General features: G+C 31.7%; 1 pseudogene; it reads left to right on the top strand.

The window, feature by feature from the left end:
- The window catches only part of LOC107665508 (epidermal growth factor receptor substrate 15-like 1), a 21,895-nt pseudogene that overhangs the window by 1,569 nt on the left and 15,097 nt on the right, over positions 1 to 5,229 (top strand).

Below are 5,229 nucleotides of genomic sequence, written 5' to 3'. Positions count from 1 at the left end.
TAAATTATAAATACAATTTATTTTATAATACTAAATAAAATAAATAAAACACACACATACATAAATAAAAAACAAAAACTAATAAAAATCATAAAACCTAACAAAAACCTAAACTAAAATTTAAAACTGAAAATATAAAAATAACTTCCGAAAAATAATAGTATATATTATGATGGTACTTAAATAATACTAAACTAACACTGTCCTGGTCATATTTTACCCCCAAATCAATACTATGTTTCATATCATATTGGATTACATTTAAAATGATTTTTTTTTAAATTCCGATAATGAAATATCATGCGTTTAATAAAAAAAAAATTAATAAATAAAAATCTTGTCCAGATAAAATGTTTAATTTTTTTTGAATGAAAAAGATAATTACATTAAAATGTGCATAATTTAAATACATATACGAATAGTAATGTTAATAAATGCTTTAATATTTGAATAATATTTATTTATTTCAGTCTGAAATACTCGCGTTGAAGCAGATCTCAACAGCCCTAAAATAGGTTTCACATTCCTTTTGCAAAATGCTGTTGCATATTTTTCATTTTTATTTTGGAGAGAATATATGACCCTAACATGTTTTTGACAGTTTGTTTTTTTAGATTTACCCACCTGCATTATCTTCAGTACAATAAACGAATAATGAGCAATGTGAGCTGATACAGTATCACTTAAAGTATTAAAATGAAATTGCTATTTACTACTATTATACTTTCTATACAGATCATAGCGTAATGTATTGTGTAGCAGTATTATTGTCCCTCATTTGAAGTGCTTCCTGTTATTTTTTTTCCTCAGAGTCTGTCGGGTTATATGACACCAGTGGGCTCTGACATAGCCGCACTGACCGAGATGCGCCGGGTAAACAATCTCTTTCTTTCCATGTATTTCAACTTAAGTATCACTTGTCACATTTCTACAAACCCTAGGCGTTTAGCAGATGAATCTGTCATCATTCACAACACATCAAGAGAGCCACTAGCATCTTATCACAAGCGCAACAGTTCAAAAAATATGGAAAATCTTACCAAACAATCTTCCGTTCCTTTCCATCCACATTTCAATGCTGCTGATGTTTAATGCCGTTATCACTGGCTAAAATCAGGCGATAATGTTCAAGTTATGGGTAGGTAATATTTGGGAAAAGCCTGAACAAATGCTTTCGATGGTCTGTTAGCCGAGACGTTGAGTTGAAAAGCATTTGTGAGAGATCCAGTGCTGTGTCTTGACTTCCCCATGTTTTGAACATCAGAGGTGGAAGACGAGCTGGTCTCTGCTCCCGTGTGGTGGCTGCTTGCTGTTCTCTACCCTTCCGTTTGTGTGGTGCTGTGCATCTGTGTGCTTCAGATGCAGCAGGACTGACTTTATGTGCTGGACCCCCTCATACAGGACAGCTCCAGCTCCGTGGGTTCAGGCGAGTTCACCGGGATTAAAGAACTGGACGAAATAAGCCAAGAGATCGCTCAGCTGCAGAGGTAACGCAGTACACTGACATCTAACGGTGATGTGCACTATATTTGAACTGCCAACAAAATTCACAAGACTTTAATTTATATGATATATTTTTCCTGTTATTTAATAGATTTAATAAGCTAGTGCTGTCAAACGATTAATCGCGATTAATCGCATCCAAAATAAAAGTTTTTGTTCACATAGTTTGTGTGTACCGTGTATATTTATTATGTATACATAAATACACAACCATGCATGTATATATTTAAGAAAAATATGTTACGTTTATATATTAAATATATTTATATATAATAAAAAATATATGTATATAAATATATATACTGTATGTGTGTGTATTTATATATACATAATAAATATACACAGTACACACACATAAACTATGTGAACAAAAACTTTTATTTTGGATGCGATTAATTGTTTGACAGCACTATAATAATCATTCACACACACACACGCAACTTTTTTTTTTGATAGTTTGGGGTCAAATAAATGAATGAATAATTATTTCAGCAAGGACTCATTAAATTGATTAAAAGTGACAGTACAGCCATTTATAATGTCACATAAAATAGCTTTTTGTAACTTTATTCATCAAAGAATCCTGAAAAATACTGAAAATGTATCAGGCTTTATACAAAAACTCGAATGATACTGAATAATGTGTACCATGGTTGTTATAGTTAACTAAAACCACAAAAAATAATAATAAAATATTAAAAAGTAAAACCTAAACTAGTTTTATTTCACTTAGTTGCCTAGGCAATATTTCTCATGTTTAATGTAGTTTAACTTGATATAATAGAATAGCTAAGTAAAACTGAAATTAAAATGAATATAAACTATATAGACATATTTTAAAAAAACTAATAAAATGGCAAAAACACAACAGAATTCCTAAACCTTTAACTGAAATTAAAGTGAAAGTACAAATATATATATATTAGGGCTGCACGATTAATCGAATGCGATTGTCATGCGTATTTTGTTAGTAAAGCCGGTTCTGTAATCAGCAGTAAATCATCATCACGTGCTTTTAGATGGAGCAGAATTTACTACACAGAGCCGTAGTTCACTGACAAGTTACGAGAAAAAAAATCGCAGACGATTTTATTGTGTGATTATGAAATTGAAGAAATCGTTCGCAATAATGACAGCTGTTTGCATAGCTTCTCAGTGAATTACGGCTCTGTGAAGTAAATGCTGCTCCATCTGAAAGCATGTGAAAATACCACATTTAATAACATATTTTTACTCCAAACTCACTTCATAATGTCAGTCGAGTGTTTGAAATAAATCCTTCTGTGAGATGATGTGGCTTCTTACACAGAATAAGGCACCCAACATATTTCATAGTATTTAAGCAGTGATAAAGGCATTGCATTATAAATATACTTTATTTTAATGAAAATTATAATAATAATAACTCAGATAAACCATTTATTGTCATAATCGTGTGTTTATTAGTCACGTTGAATCAATAAAAGCAGTTAAATCTTGTTTATTCAGCAACCGCTATAGGGATTTCCTGGGTTTCTTCTGCTAGGCGTATTTGGAGTTTCAGCGCGAGAGCGCCCTCTGGCCTTTGGATGGAGATTTACTGCTGATCACAGAACCATGCTTCACTGAAAGATACGCATGACAATCGCAGCTTCTGTCGAATCGCGATCTCGATTCCATTTCGATTTATCGTGCAGCCCTAATTTATATATATACATACATATATTTTTTTATGTGTCAGTAACTATATTAATTGACAATATATTAAATGTGTTATTAATGATACATTTTAAATGTTTATTTTTTAAATGATTTTTTTGATAAATATATTATTCAAGTTTTTTAAAAGTCTTAAAATATATATATATAAAAAACCTTAAACTTGAATGATATGAAATTTTGCCTTGGGTTAAAATACTGAAAATGACTAATACTAAACTAAATAAAACACAGTAAAAATACAAATATATTTCTTTAAAATTATAAATAAAATGCAGTTTTATAATACTAAATAAAATAAATAAAACACACAAACATAAAAAAAAAGAATAATAATCTAATAATGAAAATCATAAAACCTAACCAAAGCCTAAACTCAAACTAAAACTGAAAATCTAAAAATAACTTCAGGACATTAGGGCCTTTCGCACTGCGGGAACCTTTTCATAGTACCAGAACTAATTGTGGAGCTACCCACTTTTTGTCATTTCCATGTCCATTATTGTGAAACCCGCGAGACACAACAAAAACACTGCTCCGATCACAGCGTTCTCCATCCTCCTGTTGTTAACGTTATTCTTTGTTTCCGTTGTTGAACGCCGCGCACAAATGACGTCACTGTGTGTCGACCGTCTTACGTACACTGTCCGTGCGAATGCAACCCTTTAAATGGTACTGGGAAATAGTTCGCGCAAAATCGTCCCAGTACTTTAGTACTGTACATTTAGTCCTGGAACTAAAGCGGTGTGAAAGGCCCTATTAATAAATACTATAATGGTACACTGTCCTGGTCATTTTTGACCCCAAAATCAATCTAAATAAAATGTCAAAAGCCCCAAATATTACCAAACGTTCAACTAAAATTAAAGTGAAATTACAATTAATTACAAGTCTTAAAATATTTAGACTAAGTATCACAAACTATATATATATATTAATTATAACCATATATTAAATGTGTTATTAATATGATACATTTTAAATGTTTATTTATTTCTTTCTTTTGATAAATATATTATACAAGTATTTTAGAAGTCTTAAAATATATTTAAAATATTACGATTTTTTAATTGTTGTTGAACTTGTGAAAATGAGCATGCAAACTGTTTTAATAAGTGTTTGTCCATGTGTGGAAATGTTGCTGTGTAAATCCCTTCTGGTTCTTTTCATTTTTCTGAAACGACCTCCAAAAAATAAATGCAATGGAAAAACAGTATTTCCCTTAGGTACAGTACTGCAACAAAACACAGTGTGTGAAATTTTCTGCCGCTGTGCAAAGTGTGTGAATAGTTATTTAAATATATATTTTTTTAATTCATACTTTTTTTTTTTCAGGTTTTAATCAACTTGTTTTAAAGTGTGGACATTTTTTTTAAATGTTGAAAAAATGATGCAATCTCAGCTTTTGATTTATTTTAAGGAGGTAGAGATTTTTTTTCTTTCTGGATTTTGCCTCCTCCTGTCTTTGTTGTCCATTTTTCTGTTTGGCTCTCCCCACCGAGTCTAGCATTTTTGTCCTTTTCCGAACAGTTGCCTTATAGATGACCCTGAACAGACTCTCATGCTAACACGCACCCTTCAAAGAAAGAGGAAAGGTACCCGAGAGCTCTTGGTGGTGGATGAGTTTCCCTCTCCCTAGCAAATCCTCATCTGTTCACTGTTAACGTGTGTGCTTTCTTTACGAAATCTCTTGTTTCACTTGCTTATTCATGCTGCCTCAGCACTCTTGCTTTCACACACTGGGATACACTCAGGTAAAACCTTCTCTTGGCTGTCACGGTTTTTGTTTTGTGTGTGTGTGGAGGCAGGTATGAGGGATGTTTTCTAGCTGACAACAGTTGATAAAGGTTTTTGTGTCTTTTGTTTGATAATTTCAACAGGGAGAAATACACTTTGGAACAAGACATCAGAGAAACAGAGGAAGCCATCAGACACAAAACCACAGAGGTTCAGGTAAACCTGGCAGTGGAATTATTAGTTGTTATTATTATTATTATTATTATTAATATTATGAATGATAATAATAAT

Source organism: Sinocyclocheilus anshuiensis, unplaced genomic scaffold (assembly GCF_001515605.1).
Source record: "Sinocyclocheilus anshuiensis isolate Anshui unplaced genomic scaffold, SAMN03320099.WGS_v1.1 scaffold543, whole genome shotgun sequence".
Taxonomy (NCBI): Eukaryota; Metazoa; Chordata; class Actinopteri; order Cypriniformes; family Cyprinidae; genus Sinocyclocheilus; species Sinocyclocheilus anshuiensis.
This window is presented reverse-complemented; position numbering and strand designations above follow the sequence as displayed.